The sequence below is a fragment of the Acinonyx jubatus genome, chromosome A3 (genome assembly GCF_027475565.1).
Source record: "Acinonyx jubatus isolate Ajub_Pintada_27869175 chromosome A3, VMU_Ajub_asm_v1.0, whole genome shotgun sequence".
Taxonomy (NCBI): Eukaryota; Metazoa; Chordata; class Mammalia; order Carnivora; family Felidae; genus Acinonyx; species Acinonyx jubatus.
Window position 1 is genome coordinate 98651405 of NC_069388.1, and position 27808 is coordinate 98679212.

The window sequence follows — 27808 nt, forward strand, 5'->3', positions numbered from 1 at the left end:
TTCAACTTTATAATTTCCTTTTTAACACAGGAGTTACTTTAAAAGAGGCTTTAAATTTTCCAGTGAGAAGATTTTTATTTTGCTACTTCTTGTGTTTTGTTTTGCATCTTAATTTCTAACTTTATTGCAGAGTGACAAAATAATCAGATTTGTGTGCTTTTTGGAATTTACTGGGATTCCCTTTGTGGTCAGATACATGACTAATTTGTAAAAGGGCCATGGGTGCCTGGAAGAAATGAGTCCTCGCTCCACTGGGGACAATGTGTTATTTATACATATTAGGTACATTTCAGAACTCTATTGTGCCTTGCACTGAAGCAAACGACTGTATATCTTTTTAGTAGACTGTAGCTTTTATCAGTATGAACTAATCCATGTTTACTGTAATGCTTTCTATTTTATTTTTTTTTAATTTTGGTAAAATGCACATAACATAAAGTTTGCCACTTTAACCATTTTTAAGTGTACAGTTCTATGGCCTTAAGTACATCACACTGTGGTGCAACCATCCCTGCCTTCCGCCCACAGAGCTCTTCTCTGTAAAACTGAAACTCTACACATTAAGTAACAACTCGCCATTCCTCTTTCCTCCCTGCCCGCCCCAGCAATTGCCCCTCAACTTTCTGTCTCTGTGAACCCGATTATTCTACGATCCTCATGTAAGTGGAATCATACAATATTCATCCTTTTGTGACTGGTTTATTTCACCCACATAATGTCCTCAAGTTTCATCTGTGTTGTTGCAGGTGACAGAATTTCCTTCTTTTCAAGGCTTAATCACGTTCCACTGTGTGTACAGACTACCTTGTGTTGTTTATCTTATCATCTGCTGATAGGCATTTGAGCTGCTTTCCTTTGAGCTATTTCCTATTGCCGTGAATAATGCTGCTATGAACATGGGTGTACAAATATCTCCTTGAGTCCCTGCTTTCAATTCTTTGGGGTGTGTACCTAGAGGTGGAATTGCCAGATCATATGGTAATTCTGTTTTTAGTTCTTTGAGAAAGCATCATCCTATTTTCCATAGTGGCTACACCATTTTCCATTCCCACTAACAGTGCACAGGAGCTCCAATTTCTCCCCATCCTTGCTGACACTTGCTGGTTTCTATTTTGTGTGTTTTGTTTATAGTTGCCATCCTAATGGGTGTGATGTTTTTTAAATTATTGTTTTGGATTTTATAGCTATTATGTAACATATGATACCTATTTAGGAGGTGTCTATTTCCCTCTACCTTTGTTTTCAAACTTTCTGCACAATTTTCTTTAGATATACTTTTTGGAAATAAGATATAACATAATTTTTTTCTTTTTATTAACTTAAACTGAAAATATAGGTCTTGTAATGGCCTAATTTAACCTATTCGTGGGTACTCTGATTACTTATAAAACCAGACTTATCCTTGTCCTGCTGTTTTTATGTTCTCCAGCATACTTTCTTCTCTTTTTCGTTTCCATCTTTTCTTCAGTTGATCAGTTTTTCTGTATTCTACTGTTTTTCCTTATTTGTATTTGTATTTTTAAATAATTTTTTATTATTCATTTTGAGAGAGAGAGAGAGAGAGAGAGAGGAGGGGAGGGGCAGAGAGAGAAGGAGAGAGAGAGGGAATCCCGAGCAGGTTCTGCACCATCAGCATGGAGACCAAAATGGGACTCGAACCCACAAACCATGAGATCATGACCTGAGCTGAAACCACGAATGGGACGTTTAACTGACTGAACCACCCAGGCGCCCCTCCATTGTTTTTTGTATTGTGGGTTAGAAATTATACATTTTATTTCTACTTTTTTGGTGGTTACCATTAAATTTTTAAGACATACTTAAACATAATTTTCTAAAGTATTTTGAATAAATTCAGATCAGAAGTTCGCAAACTGTGGCCTGTGTGCCAAATCCAACCCACCATCCACCTTTGTACCTCCTGCAGGCTAAGAATAATTTTTATGTTTTTAAGTAGCTGAAAAAAAAATCAAAAGAAGAAAAATATTTTGTGACACATGGAACTTCTATAATTCAAATTTCAGCATCCCTAAGTGAAGTTTTATTGGAACACAGCCACATTTTTTTGCTTACATATTGTCTATAGCTACAATGGCAAAGCCTAAAATATTTGCAATTGGCCCTTTATTGAATACATTTGCTGATCTGTGGTGTAGATATATGTCTTCCCCCCAAAAAAGATAAGGATTAATACAGAGATTAGTGCTTCCTTCAAGTCTCCAAATCTTACTCCATGCCACCCCTATGTTGCATTTGGGATTTCAGTTCTAGAAACTGGAAACAACCCAAATGTCCATCAGTAGGTGAGTGGATAAGCAGATTGTGGTATACCAATACAATGGAATGCTACTCAGCAATAAAAGAAAAAAAGAATGAATGACTGAAACATACACATCTGAAAGTGTGTGATGCTAAGTGTAAGAAACTAAATGCAAAGGCTACGTACTGTATGATAATATTTATGTGACATTCTAGAGAAGGCAAAACTATAATGATAGAAAGCAGATCTGTGCTTTCCAGGGGCCAAAAGTAGGGGAATGGTGATTGGTTCCAAAGAAGCATAAAGAACATTTTGGGGTGATAGAAATATGTTTTATCATGATTGTGGTGGTGGTTACACAACTGTATACATTTGTCAAAATTCACCCAATTGTATACTTTAAATTGGTGAGTTTTATTGCCTATAAAATATACCTCAAAAGAGCTAATATAAAAAGCCTGTTCTGCACTTATTACCAGGGAAATACAAATCAAAACCACAAGGAGATACCTACCACCTCACATCTGTCAGAGTGGCTAAAATGAACAACTCAGGAAACAACAGATGTTGGCGAGGATATGGAGAAACGAGAACCCTCTTGCACTGCTGGTGGGAATGCAAACGGGTGCAGCCACTCTGGAAAATAGTGTGGAGGTTCCTAAAAAAATTAAAAATAGAATTACCCTATGACCCAGCAATAGCACTATGAGGAATGTATCCAAAGGATATAGGAATGCTGATTCACAGGGCACATGTACCCCAAAATTTATAGCAGCTCTATCAACAATAGCCAAATTATGGAAAGAGCCCAAATGTCCATCAACTGATGAATGGATAAAGAAGATGTAGTAATGTATATATAATGGAATACTACTCAGCGATGAAAAAGAATGAAATCTGGCCATTTGCAACAATGTGGATGGAACTGGAGGGTATTATGCTAAGTGAGATAAGTCAGTCAGAGAAAGACAGATATCATATGTTTTCACTCATATGTGGAATTTGAGAAACTTAACAGAAGACCATGCGGGAAGAGAAGGGGAAATAAGTTACAACCAGAAAGGGAGGCAAACCATAACGGACTCTTAAATACACAGAACAAATTGAGGGTTGATGGGGGTTGAGGTTTGGGAGGGACAGGGAAAATGGGAGATAGGCATTAGGAGGGCATTTGTTGAGATGAGCACTGGGTGTTGTGTGTAAGGGATGAATCATGTGAGTCTACTCCCGAAGCCAAGACTACACTGTATACACTATATGTTAGCTAACTTGACAATAAATTATTTTAATTAATTAATTAATTAATTAACTTTATTTTTAAAAATTGGACAAATAAATAAATAAAAAATAAAAAACCTGTTCTGGGCAAAACTACCCTTTGATGGGGGAAAAAAACTAATCTATGATGAGAAGGAGCATGTGGGAACTTTTTGAGGTGAGAGTAATGTTCTGTATCTTGATGGGGAGGGTTACATTACACAATTTAATGCATTTGCCAAAAATCAGTTATCGTATGCTTGAGATTTATGCATTTCATTATATGTAAATTCTACATCAAAGTAAATGTATTAAATATTGAACTGTAGTTAACAATATGCATGCTTGAACATTTAAGGGGAAGTATACAGATGTCTGTAAACTTACTTTCAAATGTATAAAAAATAAGATGGATAAATGAATGGCTATATGGATAGACGCATAGTAAAGTATAATAAAGTATTAATGGTAGAATATAGATGGTGAGTGTTCTTGATAAAATATATGTACCTGTTCTGCCTTTTAAGACATTTGTGTTGCATGTACAAGACATCTGGACCCAGTCTTAAATTATCTCGTGTATAAAGAAATAGTTTTAAAATATTTTCATCTAGAGCACTAACTGTGCTCATCTTTCCTTTTTCAAAAGCCAGGGAAAAGACATGGTGGGACTTGTATACCTGCCTAGTTTGAGCCAGCAGCTTACCTGGTCCTTCCTATTTTTGAGGCCCTGCCGTCCCTGTTGATATTCTGTAGGGTCTCTTCCTTTCTAAGCCTGAGAGGATTATAGGAGTCTAAGTAGTCTCCTGGGATCTGGTTTATTGCTGGAACCCTGGCAGTGTGAGAAACTTCTGGAAGTTTACTGGGTGCCAAAGCCCTAATAGAAAAGTAGTAGAGTTCTGATATGTTAGCCCTGGAAGGGCCTTAGTCACCACTTCACAGTTATCTTTTCACTCATATGAGAAACTTAACAGAAGACCATGGAGGAAAGGAAGGGGAAAAAAATAGTTACAAACAGAGAGGGAGGGAGGCAAACCATAAGAGACTCTTAAATACAGAGAACAAACTGAGGGTTGATGGGGATTTGGGGGAGAGGGTAAAATGGGTGATGGGCACTGAGGAGGGCACTTGTTGGGATGAGCACTGGGTGTTGTATGTAAGCGACGAATCACGGGAATCTACCCCCAAAACCAAGAGCACATTTTACACACTGTATGTTACCCAATTTGACAATGAATTATATTAAAAGAAAGAAAGAGAGAAAGAAAGGAAGAAAGAGAGAGAGAGAGAGGAAAGAAAAGAAAAGAAAAGAAAAGAAAAGAAAAGAAAAGAAAAGAAAAGAAAAGAAGTGCAGAGAGGGGAACTGACTTGCTTAAGCCCACACAGGGCTGTGGTAGCAGATGCCCCAAGCCTCCTTGCTCCCAGCCGTATTGGGGCCACAGCCAATCTGATGGTTTCCTGAGAGGCACTGATGGGAGGAGGCCCATGATTTATGAGGTGGTAGCAGCCTTGCTGTGAGGAGGCCTGGGTTCAACCCCGGCTCTGCGAGCTTGGGCAGGTTACTTCCTCTCTTAGCTCGACTTTCCTCATGGGTACCATAAGAATAATAGTATCTTCCTTCTGGAGTGTTGGAGGTTTAAATGGAACATTGTCTTTAGAGCAGTTAGCACAATGCCTGGACCCAGTAAGCGCTCATTCCACTGGAAGCAGTGTTATTACTGTTACTAGTAAGTGCGCCGTTATGTGAGTCTGTGAAACCAGATTTTGACTCCAGTGCTACGCTTACTAGCTGTGACTGTAATCCTCACAACAATCCCCAAGGGAGTGGTCTTTTCCATATTTTACAAATAAGGAAATTGACATGCATGTCCAACCTCAGGTCTTCGGATCTGGATCAAACACAAATATTGTTTTCTAATAATCCTCTTGGCAGATATGTTCTCAGCAAAATGACCATTCAGCCATTCATCTGTCATTTTCTCAAACTCCTTCAGCTTAAGATGTTCAGGGTGCCAGGGGGCCATGTTCAGGGTAGCATGTCCTGAACCCCATCATATGCATCATCTGGGAGCTTGTCAGAAATGATGATTTTGCCCCCACCCCTACCCAGAGCTACGGAAACAGTGTCTGGAGGTGGGGACCTAGGATCTGTTCCAGCAAGCTCTAGGAAGTAGAGAAGTGCTATTCTAAGGAACCAATAAGATGAGGATTAGTGGAGAGAGTGAACGATCAGGTGCAGGGGGGCGCATCTACAGCATGGAATGTTCGACCTACGAAGAGTAAACCTCCTACTAGCAATTCTGCTTTGTCTTTTTTTTTTTTTCAACGTTTATTTATTTTTGGGACAGAGAGAGACAGAGCATGAACGGGCGAGGGGCAGAGAGAGAGGGAGACACAGAATCGGAAACAGGCTCCAGGCTCTGAGCCATCAGCCCAGAGCCCGACGCGGGGCTCGAACTCACGGACCGCAAGATCGTGACCTGGCTGAAGTCGGACGCTTAACCGACTGCGCCACCCAGGCGCCCCTCTGCTTTGTCTTTTTTGTGCTAACATTATGCTTGTCTCTTTCCTAGCCTTGAGCTGCATTGCAAAGGTCTCCATAGTTCCCAGGCCCCAGGAAATGGAGCAAAAAGGCAGAAGAACATTTACCTCTCCACGCTGTCACTGACTGATGTCTCATCTAGGACCTCCTCAAAGGTGCTTGCAGAGTCTCGCCCTGGGAGTTTTTCCTTTTCATTTCACTGGAGCTCGTAAGGATTGAGACATTTATGAGGATTCTGTCATACACTCAAAAGCCAGGGGGATGGTTTGTGAGGGTTTATCTCCAACCATAGCCGTGAGCCACCATGGCTGAGACTGTGCTTGGAGGAACCAAATAAAGCTCTCTGACCCCACAGGAAGCTGCAAAATCAACCACCCATTTCCTCAACAACAACCACCTCCATATGCTGTGGTCTAAACACTCATCATGTATTATCAAAATGTACACCAGTAGAACTCTCAAAGCCAAGTCTAGTCCAGACAATGGCTTGCTGGAGGGAGGTGGGCTTAGGGGAGGGAAAGAGGCTTGGAGAGGCTTCTGACAACACATACTCCTGGCCAGACCCAGCTCCCCTCACTGCCCTCATCTCTGTTTTATTTACACCTTGTTATTACATCTCCTGCTTCTTATCATTCCCAGTTCAGATGGCCTCCAACCTCCACAACCGGAGGCAGAAACTACCTGCAGTCCTAAATGCAGTTGAAAAATCGCTTTTGGAGCTTGTGCATCCGGCAGTGAATATCTCACCTCTTAACCAGACTTGAGCCCTGGCAGGGAAAACCCCTCCCAATCTGGCCCCTTGCCCAGCAGGGTCCAGTGCCAGGGTGTGGTTGGCACTAGATTAAGTTATGTAATAGATCAGCAATAGAGTTGCACTTCATAATTGCCAAGGAGTTTCTGAACACACAGGTTGCAGGAGAAAAGAAGCAAGGTAGAGTTCTGTAGCTGAGCAGAGACAGAGCATGGGCTGGATATGGGGCTGATGTTTCTCTGAGGACCAGATGCCCAAAGTCCTAAGGGCCGGAGGAATCTTTGCTGGGGGTCAGCAACAACAGCCACCAGCACATTCATTCCACCAGTGATGACTGGCACTGTTCCAGATGCTGGGGCTATAAAGATGAGCACCAGAGATGGTGGAATACAAGGTGCAGGGAGGGGGGCAGGAAAATTATCCTTCATAAAAGATTAATTCCAAGTATTCTTATACTGGAATTCTTAGCCTTCTCATTTGCATGCTTGTTTCCTTCTTTCCTCCCCATCCCTTCCTTTGTCCCTCCCTCCCACCCTTCCTTTCTTTCTTTCTTTCTTTCTTTCTTTCTTTCTTTCTTTCTTTCTTTCTTTCTTTCTTTCTCCTTCTTTTCTTCCTTCCTTCCTTTCCTTCCTTCCACCCTCCCTCCCTTCTTCTTCTTTCCTTCCTTCCTTCCTCTTCTTAAGTAATGGCAGCTGTCTGGGGAAGATGCCTTAGCCTGAATTGACATCAATCAGTGCTAACTTGTATGTTTATAAAGGTCACCTGATGACACTGGTGGAAAAAATAGGCAAAGAAATTTAAACACAGAGTTAGTAAGTCTCCCTAGGGATATGACCTCACAACGAAAAGAATTGCATGTTTTTGTAAACAAGGACTTTAAAGGTCAGTTTAAAACACAAGCTCTGGAGATGACAAATATATACCTACTGGGTAAATGGAGGAGAAAGACTGGCCCAGTATTTTGTGGGTGGGTAATTGTGGTTTGGGGTAAAATTTCCAAGGTCAGCATCACATGTGGGTTCAGAAAGTATTGTATCTTGAACCTCTTAGGTGAAGTGACAATGACATGGGAAGCTAAATTAGAGGGGTTACTTCCCCTGCAGCCTCTGAAGCGAGGCTGCCTTCTTCCTAGCTCATACTCAGGCCCTGGGGAGGGTCAGGATCGCATTTGCTCTGCATTGCTGCTTCCAAACCATTCTCCCTCCTTCCCTCCTAAAACACCAGTCGGCTGGCTTACTCTCCCTTGGAATCTCCTCAAACTATCCATGGATGCCCTCCTTGTTGCACCTGCTGACCATTGGGCACTTCCTTTTGTTCCTTTTAAGGACTTTGATTCACGCTCATGCTCTCCAGCACTGTTTTATCTCCAGCTTTATCTCACGGTGATTTCAATATCCACATAGAAGATCCTCCCCAAGTCCCAGTGTCAGTCCACTTGGATTGCTATAACAGATTACCAGAGACTGGGCAGTTTATAAACAACAGAAATTTATTTCTCACAGTTCTAGAGGCTGGGAGGTCCAAGATCAAGGCAGACTGGGTGTCTAGTAATGACCTACTTCCTGGTTCATACACTGCTTTCTTCTCACCGTGTCCTTGCATGGCAGAGAGGGCAAGAGTCTCTCTGGAGTTTCTTTCATAAGGGCAATGATCCCATTCATGGGTGCCTCACTGTCATCTGATTGCCTCCCAAAGGCCCCACTTCCAAACACCATCACATCAGGGAGTAGGATTCAACATACGGATTTGGAGGGGACACAAACATGTAGTGTGTAGCACCCAGCCTCCAATTTTACGACCTACACATGGAAACCAGTGACCTTGTCACCTCCACCTCAACCACTCACTTCCACAGACATACCCTAGAACCCATTACTACCACTGACTAGAGAGCCCTCCAGTGTCTCAGTTTCTAGTAACCCATGCTGCAGCCACTATGCCCTGTTTCTCCAGCTCACTCCTTCTCTTACACAGACTCCAATAATTCGTCTTCCAATTGAGATATGCAATCTCTGCTCCAACCATGTTTTCACTAATAATTAGCCCCTTAAGTGCCTCATTTCCATCCTTTCCCAGCTTATATTTCACAGTTTACACTGTTATAGTTTACAGTTGCATACACCCCAACTCCCTCCATTGCATTTGCCTGAGAGAACTTCATCCATGGCTCACCTGTAAGGCCTAACCAATAACAAGATGGAGAAGCAAACAACAAATGTCTCTTCCTTTATCTCTCATCCAGCTTCTGACCTCACTCCACTTCTCTGCTGCCCCTTAGAACTCGTTAAAAGCTGTCCAGCTACTGTCATAATTCCTTTCTTCCCTTTCTCACTGCAACTCCCTCCCATTGACTTCTGTGACCTCTCTCCACTGAAATAGCTTGTGTCAAGACTCCTGAGGTTCTCTGGTTGCCAAATCTAATGGGCAAGTCTCAAACCTCATCTTACTAAACTCATCAGTAGCATCTTTGATGGAGCAGAACACTCTGTCTTCCTGACACATTCCTGGTTTGGATATGCACTCCCCTTGGATCTCCTCCTACCTCACTGGCCTCCCTTCTCACATCCCTCTGACATTGATCATTGGGAGTTTCCCAAGGTTCAGGCTTTGCACCTTTCTTCTATCACTCTTTACTGACCTCACCCAGTCTCTAGGACTGAATGACTCCCAAAGTTAGATCTTCAGCCCAGATCTTGAACCTGAACTCCAAATTTCTATCTTTAACTTACAATATGACCTTTCTACCTGGATGTCTAATGGGCATCCTAAACTTAACAACTTCTATCCCTTCGCTGTGTTCCTCCTGATCGTCATCTCAGAAAAGGACAACTTCTTCAACTGTTCAGGCAAAATAACCTGGGTGTCATCTTTGATTCCTTCCTTCCTCTAATGTCCTGTATACAATCAATTGATAGATCATGTTGGCTTACATTCAAAATACATCCAGGGTGGCTCAGTCGGTTGAGCGACCAACTTCAGCTCAGGTCATGATCTCACGGTTCGTGGATTCATGCCCCATGTCAGCCACTGTGCTGACAGCTTGGAGCCTGGAGCCTGCCTCGGATTCTGTGTCTTCCCCTCTCTCTCTCTGCCCCTCCTCTGCTTGTGCGTGCACTCCTCTCTCTCTCTCTCTCTCTCTCTCTCTCTCTCTCTCTCTCTCAATCTCAAAAATAAATTAATAAAACACTTTTTAAAGAAGTAAAAACAAAAACAAAAAACCCAAAATACATCCAGAACCCTGTGTTTCTTACCACTGCTGCTAATATGGACCAAGCCACTATCATCTCTCACCTGGATTATTCCAGTAGCCCCCTAACTGGTCTCTCTGCCTCTGCCCTCATTCTTGATATCTGTTCTCCATAAAGCAACCTGAGCAAACTTTCTAAAATTGAAGTAAAATAGATTTCAACCAACTTGTCAACTCTAAATGATTGCTAACAGTTGCCTGAGGTGCCCTGTGGAGAACTCTTGGCTTGTAGTAAAGAATGCCATGACTGTTTGGCAATGTGTGCCAAGGCCTAGGCAGAGGGAGCAGGATGTGAGGGCCACAGAGTCACATGGCCGGAGACAAGATTCCTCTCCCCAGTGGGCCTGCTTAGACTGGGTTCCCCAGAGACAAGGATCTGTGGGCAGGCACTTTATTCAAGAAGTGATCCCAGGAGTGGGGAGTGAGACAGAGAAAGGATAGAAAAGGGAAGGGAAGAAAGCCAAAGCAGAATATCTTGATAAGTAGGTCACCTCTAAGAGTACCTGAGGCTCAGGTGCGGCACCTCTGGGAGAAGGTGGAGAACACATCTCAGAGTAGTCCGACCTGAGGGGAGAATTTGTTCTCCCTTCAGCTTCCAGTACACCCAAGGATGAAGCCCTGAGGTGGAGGTCACAATGCAGGCAGATGCCCTTGGCCCTTCTGGACAGGGTGCTGACAGAGTCTGCCCCAGTGCCCCATTCTGGGATGACTAGCCTTGCTCTGACAATGGAGCTCAGCCCCAACAGCTTGCTCCTCCAGAAAAGCAGGCCAGACCCAAAGTTAACTAGAGAGGCAGTGTGGCCCAGTGGGACAGATATAGGCTCTGGAGTCAGCCAAACGTGGGTCCAAATCCTGGCACAAGCTGTGACCTCAGATGAGTTACAGGACTTCTCAGCATTCTCATAATAACCTAGAAGTAACAGCTCCTGCCCATGGGGTGTTGTGAGGATCCCCTGAGGCTCCCCTCCCATATACTCCCCTGACACACAAGTCAGCATTTGCTACCCCCATTCCCAACTTGCCCCACAGCTGCCTCCACACACATAGAAAGCACAAACTGCCCAGAAGCTCGGCCCCTGTCTGGGCATAAGATTAGGTTCCAGATCTCTAACATCACAAGATGGCAGCCCACTGGGAGGGTAGGAAGAAGTTATTACAACTTTCTTTTATCCTCGTTTTTAGTTATCCTTTTAAAAGTTCTGGTTTTGCTTTTGTTCTAGAACAGCCATAATAGAATTGTGTAAGTACATGATTTATGCGTAAATAAAGGTACAAATATTAGGGTGTGTGCTCAAAAATATCTCATGGGTATATAATCCGAATAGTTTGGAGATGACTACCATGGATCCTTCTTTCTTGTCCTGGATAACACACGTCTGGTCTCTGTCCTGCTCAGGCCTCTTCCCACAGCCTGCCCTGCCTTTAGTCTGATTCTTTCCTCCTAGAATTACATCTTGCAGTCAGTCCCTGGTCTCGTAAGGTTCATAAAGGAAAGTGTCTCTTGTTACTTGTATGATCACCACAAGAGGCCCAACCTAACCCCTTTCCTAGACCTCTCACCACACCACCACCACTGTCCCTCACAGCTGTTGTTTCCCTAGTCAGGAGCAATCAGTCTTCCTGTGGGCCGCAGACCATGATCAGTTTCTGTGTCAGTTGCCCTCAACTTGCCCACTTCCTGGGCCATCTCCCAGTGTTCCTGGTCCCCCACCCGTGCTCCATGCCTTTGCAGTCCCTGGGCAGACCCTAAGTTCCACCTCAGCTCCTTTCCTCAAGGTGTGCCTCTCCCCAGCCCCACAGATCTAAATTCCATCCAATTCCCAGGCCCAATGCAGCAGGCATATGGAGCACTGGGCCACCATGTGACATCTTCCAGTGCCTCCTAGAAACTGTACCTGCCTGGTCCCAGTGACACTTCTCAGGTGCTGCTTCGGGTCAGGGTCGGCTACATAATTTGTGTGCTCACTACAAAACAAAAATACAAGGCCCCTTGTTCAAAAAAGAAGAAAAATTGGGGCCCTTGGGTGGTTCATTCAGTTAATCATCTGACTCTTGGTTTTGGCTCAGGTTATGATCTCATGGTTCGTGAATTTGAACCCCACATGAGGCCCTCAGCTCTCAGCGCAGAGCCCGCTTCAGATACTCTGTCTCTCTCTCTCTCTGCCCCTCCCCAGCTCACGCACTCTCTCTCTGTCAAAAATAAATAAAAATTTAAAAGGTAAAAAAAAAGAAAAGCTGCCATTAAGTGTATGAAAATATAAAGCTTTTTCCTTTCTTCCGAAATCTCTCTCTTGACCTGTCATGGTATTGTTTTTTTGTTTCTATTTAGTGTTGTGCTCCCTCAGGCAAGGGGATGCGATGGCAGACCCTCAAAGGCACCAGGCCACCCTTTGCCCTCCACAACTCAGTGCTGACACATCATTGGCTGCTGGACTGGCATGGTGAGTCGGGCATCTCTGCCTCCTGAGGAGATTGCAAGCTGCACACTGGGATGCTCTAGGTACCTGGAGCAGGGCAGGGCAAGAGGTTTGTCTCTGCTGAATGGGCCACATTGCCAGCCCAGCACAGAGACAGCTGCCATCATGCCTTATCACGAGAGACAGCAGGGCCCACATGCCCAGACCCCTCCAGCCAGGGCAGGGAATGGCGGTGCCTGCTGGACACGGGCAGGGAGGGGAAACTGGGAGAGACTAGGACACTAGGAGTGAGGGGACGGGGCAGCTAAGGCCACATCCCAAAGAGATGGCAGAAGATAGGATAGTGCATGGACCGAGGCCCCTGGCTACCAGCACATGCTTCATTGTCTTATTGGCCTTTACTTACATAATACAGACTCGAAGATAAATTGATTAAAAACCTCATGCACTGCCACGTTCATTACAGCATTATTTACAACAGCCAAAATATGGAAAGAAGCTAAGTATTCATCAATGGATGAAAGGATCAAGAACGTGTGGTGTATATATATACACAATAGAATATCATCCAGCTATAAAAAAGAAAGAATTCTTGCCATTTGTGACAACATGGATGGGTCTGGAGGCCATTATGCTAAGATAAATAAGTCAGAGAAAGACAAATACCATATGATCTCATTTATCTGTGGAATCGAAAAATAACAACAGGGGCACCTGGGTGACTCAGTCAGTTAAGCTCCCAACTGTTGATTTTGGTTCAGGTCATGATCTCATGTTTTGTGAATTCAAGCCCTGCCTCACGCTTCGTGCTGACAGGGCAGAGCCTGCTTGGGATTTTCTCTCTCACTCTCTCTCTGCCCCTCCCCAGCTCACACGTGCTCTCTCTTTCCAAAATAAATGAAAACATTAAAAAAACAAAACAAAACAAAACAGGGACGCCTGGGTGGTGCAGTGGGTAAAGCGTCTGACTCTTGATCTCGGCCCGGATCATGATCTCACAGTTCGTGAGTTCGAGTCCCACATGGGGCTCTGCGCTGATGGTGCAGTCTGCTTGGGATTCTGTCTCTCCCTCTCTCTGCCCCTTTCCTGCTTGTGCTCTCTCTGTGTCTCTCAAAATAGATAAATAAACTTAATTTAAAAAATTAAAAAACAAAAAACAAAACTAAATGAAAATAAACTTAAAAAAAAAAAAAAACAAATCAAGACAATGTACACAGAGCATGAAGCCCACAGGGCCAATGGGACTGCACTGATCTCATGCCCAAGGATACAGCCCTGTTGGTATATGAGATGTCTTGAGGTGACAGGTGGATGGGCCTTTAAAACATTTTAATAGTTTATTTTAATGTGTATTAGAAAAAAATCATGACTATCACAATCTATAATTTCACAGCGATACCGTCTTAGTTTGAGCTGTTATAACAAAACATTGTAAACTGGATGGCTTATTAACAACATAAATTTATCTCTCACAGTTCTGGAGGCTAGAAGTCTGAGGTCAAGGTGCCGGCATGGCCAGACTGTGGTGAGAAACCACTTCCTGGGTGCAGACTGCCCACTTCTCATTGTACGCTCTTTTTTTTTTTAATGTTTATGTATTTTTGAGAGAGAGAGAGAGAGAGAGAGAGAGAGAGAGAGCATTAGCAGGGGAGGGGCAGAGAAAGGGAGACACAGAATCCGAAGCAGGCTCCAGGCTCTGCACTGTCAGCACAGAGCCCGATGCAGGGCTTCAACCCATGAACCCATGAAATCATGACCTGAGCCAAATTTGGACACTTAACTGACTGAGCCACCCAGGTGCCCCTCATGGTATGCTCTTGGGGTGAAAAGAGAGAAGAGAGCTCCCTGGGAATCCCTTTTATGGGAGCACTAATCCCATTCATGAGAGGTCCACTCTTATGACCTGATCACCTCCCAAAGGCCCCACCTCCTCATACCATCACTTGGGGGTCAGGTTTCAACCTAGGAATTTTGGAGGGACACACGCACTCAGTCCATAATAGATACATAGACTCTCTTAGAAACAAATTTATGGAAGGAAAAAATCAGTTGCTCTAAAGAAAAAAAATATTTTAAAATATTTATTTTTGAGACAGAGAGAGAGAGAGAGCACATGTGCACAAATGGGGGAGGGGCAGAGAGAGAGGAAGGCATAGAATCTGAACCAGGCTCCAGGCTCCGAGCTGTCAGCACAGAGCCCGATGTGGGGCTCAAATCCACGAACTGTGAGATCATGATCTGAGCCTAAACTGGACACTTAACCAACTGAGCCTAAACTGGACACTTAACCAACTGAGCCACCCAGGAGCCCCTAAAGAAAAATGTTAAGTGAACAATCGCACAAATGGTACTCAGATATGGCAAAAAAGAAGACATTCCTCAGAATTTGAGAAATACCACACCAGACTGTGAGTTCGTTACAGTCACCTATAGCTTGTCTACATATCCCGCTACTTGCTCCTTGGCCTCCCCTCACCCCTCCTTGAGGGGGGCAGCCAATGCTGACTGAATGAATAAGCAAATCGACCAATGAAAACCTGGGACACCTGGAACCTGAGACTCTCTTTTGCAAATTTCATTTGTAGGACTTTTTCTGATTAATCGACTCATTCAGGATTCATTTCTACACATTTCAGAAGAAAACTGCTAAAGAAATCAATTCCTTTAAAATATACAGAGCTTATTTTGGGATAAACTGCCTGACCCTCTTTTTCAGGGCCTCTCCCTGACCACCAAGTTCAGAAACTCACCCGGTGATGCTCACAGCAGGATGCAAAGTTCCTCCCATCCAGCGTGGCTCCCAGTTAGCCTGGAGGCCGTGTCCTGCAGGTGGTCTGAGATGACACTTTGTGACATGTATTTCCCCAATGGTTCACCTTGTAGGGAGATCATGACTCGAAGAGACTAGCTGATACTCTTGAAGGGTCCTGGACGAACAAGCGACCACAGGTTTTTCATCAAAAAGTAGCCAGCCCCTTAGAGAAATGGTTTCCAGTTTCATCTTTCCATCACATTTCACCTTATTAAACAACAGAGCGACACAATTTTGAAAAGGTCAAAGACTGTAATGTTACCCATGACAAACATGTTGGAAGCAAGTTTCACTAAAATGGAGGAAAAGGAGAAACTCAGATTTGATGGTTATAGGCCAAAACCACCACCTGGAGTCTCACTGGTGTGTTTGTCAGGTGGCCTTTGTTTCTCAAATAACCATTCATATACATTTATACGGGTTGTTCACAATCAATATATTTTTTTAAGTTTTTAGTTATTTATTTTGAGAGAGAGAGAAGGAGGGGCAGAGAGAGAGGGAGAGAGACAGAATCCCAAGCAAGCTCCTTACTGCCAGCGCAGAGCCCAGTGTAGGGCTCGAACCCACAAACCATGAGATCGTAACCTGAGCCGAAACCAAGATTCAGACGCCCAACCGGCTGAGCCACTCAGGTGACCCAGCTGTTGATATTTAATGAATGACAAAAAAGAAGGTTCATGGCATGATACTTTTCTAACTACTGGAACCTATCACCAGTGTTTTCTTTCGTTATTTATGAGCCACTTTATTTTGAAGTTTTGAGGTAAGTATTTTGAATGAGCTGACACACTTCAGGACTTACCCATCACGTAAACTGAGGATTTATATGAGGGTGTACATGCTCACTGAAAAAACTCAAGCATTACAGATATGGGTGACTTAGAAAGTGAGAGTTCCCCTACAGTTATGCTTTCTGTATATAATCAGTGTTTCTAGTCCTTGGTACACTCCTCCAGATTTTGTCTGTGCTTGTGTGTACACACACACCCACACCCACACCCCCCCACACACACACACAATGCAGGATGCTATTACTTTTTGTGCTGTCTAAAAGCTCCTCTTTCACTTGACTCTGCCTTAGACATCTTTTCACATCAGTTCATCAAGATCTGCCACGTGCAATCATGACTCATCAGACATGTATTTACGGTCAGACTCAATAGAGCACCATGATTCCTAAGATCTGCTGAACTTGACTTTCTCCCCATCACCACAGGCCAGAAGGGATGACACTCACCAACTCTTGGGAAATGTCTGACTCTTTTCTGAGACCGTCCTGTGCTCACCACTCTCAACCCACAACTTGTCTTGCACAGCAGAGCCGTTGGGGATCCCCACCGTCCTGGCCAGGCCCACCCACTTGGCCCAGAAGGTGATTCCCCAGGGAGAAATAATTTATTATCAACTGAACACTAACCTCAGAGGAAAAGTCTGAGTTCTAGGGAAGAAATTCATTTACTGCAAAGTATGCAAAGAAAAACTGCATAATCAAAATGAATACATGTTTAATTAAATGCCTTCAAAGCGACCCATTATGTCAACTTCATTACTTGGTAAATTTAGTATTTATAATAATTTCATTACATTTGAAAAATGAATTGGAAGTAACATTTGCCCATTTGCAATAATTCTTGAGGAAAGCATGGAGACTGCTAAGAAATAACATGTGTTCCTCATATCCTTATTTTGAAAAGCGATATTATCAAAGGGGGGCCTAGCTGGCTCAGTCGATAGAGATGCAACTCTTGATCTTGGGGTCGTGAGTTTAAGCCCCATGCTGGGTATACAGATTACTTAAAAAAAAAAAAAAAGACCTGATTAAAAGCAAAATTGTTAAAACCATCTAAAAATATTTTGTAATAAAAATATATATGCACGAATATACGTATGTATCTATGTGTTTGCATATATACATAAATATATAACAGCCACTGAGGGCTGTGCTTAACATTTCTGATGCACTGTTAGGCCAGAGTCTTTAAGAGTAAGAAGGTCCAGCACTGCACAAGACCCCAAGTAGCTGTGCGCTCAGCCAGGACCCCCTTCTGTAAGCATGAGATAGGAGTCATGCTGAGCCAAAAGGAAGTTCTTCTTGAAGAATAATTTCTAAAATTAGTCCCTAGCATGAGGGCAGGATATTAGTGGTCTGGGAACTGGGAGAATCAGAGGCAGAATTTAGAGAGCTGACAAGGGGAAACCCACCGCCTAACAGGTGTCTTCAAGGCTCCCCTGGCTTTCTAGAAAAACATAAAGTTCTATCATTAGAGCCAATGCCTTTATTAGCCTAGATCCCCTACTGAAGTGCTTTTTCTCTTCCTTAAAAACAAAGAGAATAACAAAAGTGTAACATATATGATAAAGAGCACACATCTTAAGAGTATGGCCTAGGGCGCCTGGTGACTCAGTAGATTAAGCTTCTGACTCTTGATTTCAGCTCAGGTCATGATGTTGCAGTTTGTGGGTTTGAGCCCCACATTGGTCTCCAAGCTGACAGTGCAGAGCCTGTTTGGGATTCTCTCTCTACCCCCCCGCCCCCGTCTCTGCCCCTCCCTTGTGCTCTCTCTCCCTCAAAATAAATAAATATTCTTTAAAAATATATTTTAAAAAAAGAGTATGGCCTAGTGATTTTTTACATATATAACCTCCAGGTTAGCACCATTCAGATCAGTGCATGGAATATTTCCATCACCCCTGAAGGCTCCCTCTGCTTCCTCCCAGGTAAAATCCTCCTCTGAGGCAACCACCATTCAGATTTTGGTCACCATACATTAGTTTTGCCTGTTTTTGAACTTCATATAAATGGAATCATACAGGATGTACTCTTTTGTGTCTAGTGTCTTTTTCAATATTGCATCTGTGAGATTTATCCCTGTTGCTAAGAGTAAAAATAGCTCTTTAGGGTGTTAGTAACGATGGATTTGCATATGGCCAGAGATGTCTATTATCGCTGGTCCCACAGTCCTTTTCTGTACCAGGCAATCACCATCTCTCACCTTCTTCCCTCACAACACACAGCTGTATAAATGGACAAATAAACGTCGCAATTTTTTACCAGTTGAATGTGATTCCCCACACCCCAGGTATAAAACTTACATATGTGAACAAGAAGGAGAAGAAAGAAGAGGGGAATGGGGAGGAGAAGGAGAAGGAGAAGAAGAAGGAGAGGAGGGGAAGGAGAAGGGGAAGGAGGAGAAAGAGAAGGAAAAGAAGGAGAAGGAGAAGGAGGAGGAAAAGGAGGAGAAGGAGAAGGAGGGGGAGGAGGAAGGGGAGGGGGAAAAGGGGGAGAGGAAGGGACACAGGGAGGGGGAAGGGGAGAAGAAGAAGAAGAAGAAGAAGAAGAAGAAGAAGAAGAAAAGGAGGAGGAGGAGGGGGAGGTGAAGGGGGAGACAGAGAGGTTGAAGGACAGAAGGAAGGAAGAAGGAAGGAAGGAAGGGAGGCATGGAGGAAGAAATTCTAGCTTTGAGAATGTTGCTTGACTCACCCAAACACAGCCAGTCCCTGGGCTGGTCAGTGGCCTTTGATCCGTGTAGCCTGGCTGAGAAAAATGATTTGGCTCAGACACGTTCTCCCTGTCAGTGTTAGAACTCAGAGGGAAGTTGCCTTTGGTAGAGTAGAGACATTGGTCCCACTTGGACTATGGGTGGTGCCGCCGCGACTCTCCTCTGGGACTGCAGGGCCTACTCCCCAGCTCCACCCTTCTCATCCCACCTAAGGACAACTCCGAGGCCAGCACAGCTCCAGAGCTCCGCGTGAGGTCGGCCGACTGACCGCCCAGTTGAGGCTGCGCCGCTGGCCAATTGCTCCCACTGTCCACTCCCCCTTGTCTCTTCACCGCCACACCCCACGGACATTCACCCCAAGGCACATCATAAACTTTCTGCTCACTAATCACCTCAGAGTCTGTGTCCTGGGGGACCAACCCGCCACAAGGTAGACAGAAGGGATGATGCGTGGAATCAGGCATGTCTGGAATGGGTCCTTCTCTCCTGCCCTGGCTGGATCCTGCGTCTTCACATCCACATTGCCGGATTTCTGTCCTCCTGGAGAATTGTTCACCTGGCACTCCGTGTCTCCAAAGGAAAAAAGGTAAGTTTTGGAAAAAGGAAAGGCCAGATCTAGTATCGCCTAGCTGAGCCTTAGTTTCTTCATCTGTAACATGGGCCTTTGCCAGGGCCACTCCAGCCCCTGTGTCTTTCTGCCAGCCTCCATTTCCCTCCACAGCCCCCACTTCCACCACCCCTTAGTGGGTCTTCTCCCCCACCCCAGTCCAACCTCCACACTTCACCCAGAGCATTCCCCAGTGCCCTGGGGGTGATACAGCAGGGCACAGACTTCATATAGGGTTGATGTTTTACTGAGGAAAACAGGATCAACAACAGGTTTCACAATTAGCCATTTTGTGAGTGTGAGATCGTTGTTGCTGTTTGGAGCACTTTAGCATGGGGCTTTCTGAAGCCCCATTTTTATGTTTTAAGTTCATTTATTTTTGAAAGAGAGTGTGAGCAAGGGAGGGGCAGAGAGAAAGAGGGAGAGAGAGAATCCCAAGTGGGTCCCATGCTGTCAATACACAGAGCCTGATGCAGGGCTCGATCTCGTGAACCGTGAGATCACGACCCGAGCCGAAACCAAGAGTCGGACGCCTACCCGACTGAGCCACTACAGGTGCCCCTCTGAAGCCCCACTTTAATTAAATAGTGCTCCCTCTGCCCCAATAAAACCTCAAGAGGTCTACACCACTAGACTCTAGATCTGTAAGCCTCATCCAGGGTCCTGTCATCCATCAGAACCTCATCTCCTATTACATGGTACTAGGCCCCCAGCCCCACGACTCCCTAGACATTCCTACCTCTGTGCCTATGCCCGTGCTGACCCTCCTGTTGAGGCGTGGCTCATACAGCAGCTCTTCTACAAAGCCTTCCGAGAACCCCCAGGTCAGAAGCATTTTGTTGGTACACGGATGGTAACGTTTGCCATTAGTTTACTTGTGTTAAGGGTTAACTAGGTTAACTAGCCACAACGCTCATTAAAAAACAAAAACAAAAGAGTTGCATGTCCTCATGACTTGATAATTTATAAAGTGGCTCCCATTTTTCCAAACTTAGCACTAAAACACACCATTCCTACAGATGAGTCAGGGAAGGGGAGAGTTCATTTATTGGCTTAGGTTTGGGAAAATGCACAAAAGGGGTATGTCCCCTGCCTGTCCCCGTGCCCTAGATGAACAACTCCTGAAGAATGAAGGTCTAAGTGGGGACCTCATATGAGGTCCAGCCAGAAAAGCCCCAAGGCTCTACCCTTTCCTGGAGGGGAAGAGGAGGGCGAGTGGGCTTGTGAGGTCCCTGGAGACTGTCCCATAGCACAGTGCTAGTGGGTATTGGCAGGGCCAGAGGGGGTGGTTCCCCCACCCCCTGTGGGGGAGGCTGGGACTCAAGGACTCCCACACACTGTCTCAACTGACACTTGTAGCCAAGTCAGTGTCTGGGTGCCATGGAAACCTCTCTTGAGAGAAGAGACCGAAGCAACAGTGCAGGCCACCCACACTGAGCCCATTGTCCCCTGAGCCAGCCCCTTCATGAGAGGCCCCTTATCAGCCCTTCCTAGGCCTGCAGCTCCCTGGCTCTCCACCCACCAGCTGCACCAGCTTTCCACTCTTGCTGGCCCAGCCTGGGGAACCATTGGGGGGGGGTGTCTCACCTGCTTCAGGACCCACCACCCTCCCCATCCGCCCCACTCCCAGGGAAATCAAAGGCAGCCCAGTAGCGAGGCCAGAGAGCTCAGTTTTCAGTCACCTTGAGCCCTGGGAACAGAGGACACCAGGCAGAGAGAAGCCCCGGAGGCAGTCAGCTCACAGGACCACGGCCGCTTCTCTTTCAAAGTTAAAATCTGTTGTCTGGTTGGCACGGCCTTATGCCCATGCCATCTGCCATGTCTCCTGGCCCAGAGGAGAAGGCCAGGTTCTGGAAAATGGCTCTGGAACTGGCCTTAGGGCCCTAGAATAAACCCATCTGGGCCACCCAGTCCCTGGTTTTGCTGCAGGCCCCACCCATTCTTTTCTCCTCTTCCAAGTCCTGGAAGCTTCCCCGGAAGCCAAGCCGCTCTCCAGTGTCCCCCCTCCCGCAACCTCCCTCTCATGTCTCCTGGAGCCAAGGCCTTGCTGCACAAATCCTGTTGCCAAGTAACATCAGAACACGAAAGGGACCGAAGGGGTAGAGGAATCTGAGCCTGGTGCCCCTCCCCATCCCCATCTCCATTTACAATTTCACAGAGCAGGAGCTGAGGCCCAGGCAGGGAAGGGCTGCCGGAGGTCACAGGCTCAGCCCAGAGCTGGGAGCCTGCCTCTTCACATGGGCTGCTTCACCCTGCTTTGAGCCCAGACTTGATAATCACAGGCCAGGAGTCCCACAGATCCCAGGAGCAGCGACTCACAGGGATTGGAAACCCCCAGCCCAACCCAAAGCAAAGGAGAGGTGCCAACTACTGGAAGGAAGGGCTTGTGATCACAGCGCTGCCTCCCGCAAGCAGTCACCTGCGTGTCCCCAGAGCACTCCCTGTAGAGACACCAGTGTGGCTAACAAGCGCACCTGCCTTGAAGCAAAGCACCCGGAGCCCCTCAGGCTCCCTCAGGGAGGGACTGGTCTGGACAGGCGCCTGAGAGGAGCCTGGGCTTTGGACCCAGAGCTGTGGGGGAGGGCTCCAATCCCAGCTGGGGGATTTGGGACGAGTTATATAACCTCTTTTAGCCTCGGCTTCACCATCTGTAAAAAGCGCAATAGAAATTTCTACACACCTTACTGGGATGTTGTAAGGACTCGACAAGATGATAACTAGAAAGTATTTAGCAGAACGCTTAGAGAGCACTCAATAAACAGATCATGTTGATAGATGATAGATCATGTTGCTATTTTTATGACAACCTTTTATCCCCAGAATTCTGGATACCACATGAGGTGCAGGGGGTGAAGAAGTTATAGGGGGAGAAAGGGAGAGAGCTCCTCTCTGCAGCAGGATGCACCCCTTCCCCCCCCCCCCCCCACTACTGAGGGAGTCCCAGAGGCAGGAAAAGGGCAGAACTGCAGGCAGCATGTGCCCCCAGCAAGGGCCCCCGCCCCTAACATTCCTGTTGGGACTTAACAGGGGGTGGCCAGTTAGTTCCTGGAATGTCCAAGAAAAACAAACTGGTTATTCTGAGTGAAATTGCAGCCTGGCTAAGGCAGGCTCGGTCTGCTTTAAATTAAACACAGCATTTCTGAGATTCTTTTCATCTCCTGGCCACTGTCGGTTAGTGGAGACATTACCTCACCTCACCTTCCTGCTCTGAGGTGGGGAAGCTAACAGGGTGTGCGCCTGGGGATGGGATGAGATGGGCTCTCCGGGGAGCCCGAGAGCCCCACCCTGGGCTCCTAGGGGTGGCCAGAGGTGAGCAGGCCCTCCTCCTCTGACAACTCAGTCTACCTCTGGGGCTAGGGTACTTACTGGGTATTTGGGGATACAGGGTGGAGGGTTGTTCCCATGTGCAGTCAACTCTGTCCTTGGTATTTAGCTAAGGAATTCCAGCTTTTGCAAATACATTGCTCTTCTAGGAGTTCTTGGAAAAAACACAAAACAAAACAAAACTTGGCTGTAGTTTTACAAATCCAGAGTTGGTCCCTTCCTTGACCCTGTCAAACATTTCTGTGCTGGGTGGCCATGCCTGCCAGCTCCTCAGCAGGACCCCAAAGAGCCTTAGCTAGCAAGCTGAGACAACAAGTCGTTTCCCCACAGGGGTGACCTGGTCAAGGGTGGGGTTCTCTTCTGGTTTTGGAAATTGCTTTCAGCCAGCTTTGTCAGCTTGTGGAGTCCTAGAAAATTCTGAAGTGTTGGAGCCAGGCCAAGCCAAGAGTGAGTGAGTCCCAGCTTCCTCAGTGAAGATTATCTAATCTTACCGGGACCTTCAATATCTTCATCTTTAAAATGGGGGTGAAGGTGCCCACCTTTCAGGGTTGTTATGGGGATTAAATGAAATTTGGTGTGCTCAAGGTTCTTTTGTTTCAAATGAAGATTACCCAAAGTTCTTTGGTTGTCAAACTGAAAATTTCCTCATGCTGTCTTACGTAAAAGGGTAATGTTTTGTGTGGAATCAAGGGACTTTCACAAAAACAGGTCACCAGGCCTTTCCAGAGAACTGGAACCAGGAACCTGAAGGGGCATTTGCAGTTTCTCTCCTGCTCTGTCTCCACTGGCCCTGGGTTTCCTGCTTCTTTCCGGACCTGGAGGCCAGCCTCCTGTCCCTGTGGACCAGCTTTCTCTTTCCCGTTTACTCAAAGCCCTGCCTTAGCTTGACATCATTTCCTCATGCTAGGTCCACAGTTGGCGCCATTTTCTAGTGTGTGGCTTTATCCTGTGTATGAAATACTTGCGTGCTGGATGTTCTGTTGGTCTCTCCAGTTCTGCTCCTCTTTCTCTTCCACCATGCCCTGTCCCTGGGGCCAAAGCTGTATAAACTGTGCCAATGGAGCTTCCTCGCCTTCTCAGTTCTGGTCGACCTGAGGCCACAGTGGACGCCAGCAGGAAACAGGAGGGCAGGAGGAAAGAGCGGCAGGGTGTTTATTATTCTAGTTCCTTGCCCGTGGGGGATGGGTGGGCCATGGTGTGGCTGGTTGTTTCCTGCAGGTAGGCCACAGCAACCCCCTCCTTCATCTACAGCCCTCGTTGGGTTCTTATAATCACTTCCTCTCTTGTGTTTTCAAGCTTCCTGAGCTGATGGCACTGCACAGTTAGGTCCTGGAGGTGCTGCACCATTCCCTTGCCTGATGCCTTCCATCCTGCCCACATCTTTATAAACAGTCCATTCATTATATTCTCTCCAGTAACAGAGCAGTAAGGTAACACTGAAATGCCATCTCTCTCCTGCTGGGACTCATGATACAGTAAGATCAAGGGGGAAAAGATGGCTTTGTCTCCTTGTCCCCACCCCCCACTCTGGCTCCTGCAGAAAACGGTTGAAGAACTAGAAGCTCTTTGAGATAAGCATTATAAATTTGAGGCCCAGAACTGAGAAGACAGCCAGAATTCTGCTAGAAGTAAAAAGGAATGCATGTGCAATGAGAAGAGATACTTCTCTTGCAAGAGACTCTCCATTTTCTTGGGAGGATGGGACCCACATAAAAGTGTTAGTTAGAAATTTGCTGCCAAATCAGTTAGGGCCTCTCTCTTTCCTAGGACACAAACGCCTAAAAGTAAGCTTCACACAGGTTGTGGACACAGCATATTTTTATATTGTCAACTTCTCTGTATTTTTCACTCCCAAATTTGTTGGATTGGTCACGAGAATCTGTCTTTTCCTTTCCTTTTCCAGTTTGGCTTATGCACATCCCACTTTGGGCTTTGACCATGAGGTCTTAGCCTAGGACAGACTTCCCAGTCTCTGGTCTCTCTAGCCTAGTCTGTTCTGCAGCTCACTATCAAATTTCCGGGAAGCTTTCCCTGAAAGAGAGTATTTTATGCAAAGACCTGAGAAATGAGCAGAAATCACTCAGGTGAAGAGCTGGGGAAAAGGAAATTACACTGGCCAAGCCTAGAGGTAAGAAAGAGGTTGGAACTACAGGCACAATGAAGTTAGTATGGCCAAAGGAGGGCACGGTGAGGACTATGATATGAATCAGGTCAGAGTGGGAGAGACGTAGAGGTCAGATCGTGCAGAGAGCCCACTGTGGACTGCACATAATGGGCAGCAGTGGAGATACAAAGACTCAATTTACTGTGCAATAAATATTCAACAACTTTGCTGGGGAGGAAGGAGCCCCATAGAGAGTGAACCACCTAGGATTCTTCTCATGGAACTAGGGCTGGCCAAAGGGTGGGAGTAGAGACTGGCTACTTCCCAGGGTACTTCAGAGAGCACTGGGCTCAGAGCATAGGCAGAGCCAAGGACACCCTCACCTCTCTGTGACTCCACTCCCGGGGCTCAATGGCCTTTTTGGCTGGACTAGTGGGGCCTCCAGGATGACAGAGAGGAAGTGGAAAGGCCAGTGCCCTTCAGATGGTTCTCCTGGGAAGGCTTGCCAGAGTCCTGGGAAATGATCACAGGCATTATCCAACCTTGGGAAACTCTGTGGAGGCGAGGCCAGGTTGAGTGCTGAGCCCTGGGCCCCTTGGGTCCTTTTTCTCTCAGCAGTTACTATGTGAGACAGTGTCCACAGCTGAGGAGACAGAACCCCAAGTGAACCAGCGGCAGGAAGTCCTTGCTCTGTTCTCCAGGTTGCAAGCTCCAGAGAGCAGGCTCTTGGTGCCATCTCTGCTGTCCTGTATAATCCAAACGACCCCTCCCAGGCTGGTCTCCTTCCCTCTGCCCCCTGCTCCCTCCCTCCACTGCAGGCGAACAGGGGGATACCCAGCCACACGGCCCTAGGCCTGCTCACCTGCCCTCCCTGTCCAGCAGACTGGACATGGCCTCCGCTCCTCCCAACACACAGCTGGTCCCAAGCGTCCTGCCACTGATATGGGCCACGAGCTCCTTAAAGCAGGATCACATCTTACACAGGTAGGCACTGCACTGGCTGAGAATGAGGGCCCGGTGGGGGAGGCTACAGCAGGCCCAGAGCAGGAGGGGGGCTGGGGCAGGATGTCCATCTACAGTGCTCTACAAGAGGTTCGGCCACAGGGCACATGGCTGGGTTGGCAGAGACAGACCCAATGGCTGGTCGAGGCAGTGTGGCTGAGCGCGAGAGCAGGGGAAGAAGCGGGCCCAGGTATATACATTTAGACACACACTCGTCTTCATGAGCTGCATTCCAACAGGAGCACTTGAGACATGAGTACATTTCCCCTTTAATCACGACACCTCTCTCCCCATCACACACGCCCACGCCTGCTTGTGACTCCTGCATCACAGCACCAGTTAACATGTGTCCCATAGGAAGGCAGGCGAGGCCCTCCCTTGCTACCAGGCTGAGTGACCACAGAATCAATGTGCTTCTCAAAGTGACAGCGGCCAGAGGGTGGGGGTGCAGCACTGGGGTGAATGGGGGTGCAGGGGCAGAAGGAAGTGAGAAGGGCAAAGGTCTCAGTGGCTCTGGGAGACAGTGTCAGCAAAAGTCACCTGTGATCCTGACAGACATCCGTCGAGGCATCCGTGCAGTTGCTAAGACAATTGCAGCATCTCCAGCCCAGGGTGAGGGGAGAGAAGGGCGAACACCTTAAAGATTTCCAACCACCTGCCCGTTCGGCTTTACCTCACAGCCTCTGTGAAGCTTCAGTGAAACCGTCCATTTGCAATGTGCTTTGAGACCATTACTCACTTGTTGATTCATTCATTGAAAATGTGTCAGGGGCCTGGTATGTGTCAGAGATTGTGCTGGGGCCAAGAGAGGCTAGCAAAGATGAGCACATAAAACAAGGGAAGAAAACATATGGTATGTAAGCCACCCCAATATCTCCTGCCAAGTCCAAGGCAGACATCATGAATCAAGCATAGTGTTTTTTTTTTATCATGGAGTCCAGGAAGGACCTCAGACTTCTTATCAACACCTTTCTCCAGGCAGCCACTCCTAGTTGGATCCTATGGACCAAATGTTTGTGTTCCCCCCTACCCACAAAATTCATATATTAAAGCCCTAACCTCCAAATGTGGTTGTATTTGAAGATGGGCCTCTAACAAAGGAACTGGTGGGACCCTGATCAAATGGGATTAGGTCCTTCCGAGTATGGACCTCAGAGAGCTGGCCCTCTCGTTCCTCAGGCACACACATCATGTAAGCACATGGCAAGGTGGCAGCCACCTACAAGCCAACGTAAGAAGTCTCAGAATGAAACCTCCCTTGCCAGCACCTTGATCTTGGACTTCTGGCCTTCAGACTGTGAGAAATAAATTGGTATTTAAACCATCCGGTCTGTGGGATTCTGTTAGAGTAGCCAAAGCAAACTAAGACTTTGAATTAACATGAAGGATGAAGTTTGTCGGCCCTGGGGCAAAGGCACGGAGGTGTTAACAGGCATAACTTGCATCAGAAACAGGGAGCAGCATGATATGTCCAGGGCCCTGATATTTAGAGAGGGGAGTGGACAGAGATGGGATTAGAGAGTAAGGCAGACACTGGATCACGTATGGATGTGTAGGCCACGTCAGGGCCTTGTGAGTTAGTCTAACAGCACTGGGGAATGCCCTTCAGATCTGTGTTTAGAAAGATCGATCTGACAGCTACAGTCAGGCTTGTGTGGGGCAGGCACGGTGGCGAGGTAGGAGATCAGTGGGTGTCTTCTCCATACATCAATCCTGGGGTGGATGTGCGCCCTGTGAGGGGAATGGCCTGGCTGCAGATAAGAGGAAAAGGTGAGGTGATTTCCTGATTTCTGGCCTGGACAGTGGGATGGATGGTCCTCACTTTGACAGGAACGTGATCTCCTGTAGGGAGAGCAATTTCTCAGCCTGTACAGACGTTAGGTTCCAAGCCCGGCAGAAGTCCTGAAGCTCAAGTCAGGCCCATTCTATTGGTCAGAGTGAGGCACCAGCCAGCCCAGATTCCATGTGGCTGGGGACTACATGAA

General features: G+C 46.4%; 2 long non-coding RNA genes across 7 annotated transcripts in view; one reads left to right on the plus strand and one right to left on the minus strand.

The window, feature by feature from the left end:
* Positions 1–27533, minus strand: part of LOC113597078 (uncharacterized) — a 54929-nt gene extending 27396 nt beyond the window's left edge. For 2 of the 6 annotated variants that reach the window (XR_008289446.1, XR_008289445.1), the window contains exons 1-5: positions 19179–20963; positions 18768–18821; positions 15225–15401; positions 11953–12022; positions 2775–2918 (exon numbers count right to left, since the gene is read on the minus strand). This is a non-coding gene — a long non-coding RNA (uncharacterized LOC113597078). Of the gene's footprint in view, positions 1–29; positions 2919–11952; positions 12023–15224; positions 15494–18767; positions 18822–19178; positions 20964–23678 lie in introns of those variants that run through there. The other 4 variants (XR_003417921.2, XR_003417920.2, XR_008289447.1 and 1 more) reach the window with 4 other exon arrangements.
* On the plus strand, positions 584–14740 carry LOC113597079 (uncharacterized). The gene is made up of 3 exons (XR_003417922.2): positions 584–659; positions 6091–6214; positions 12387–14740. It is a non-coding gene; the product is annotated as an uncharacterized LOC113597079 (long non-coding RNA).
* Positions 27534–27808: the final 275 nt, after the last annotated feature.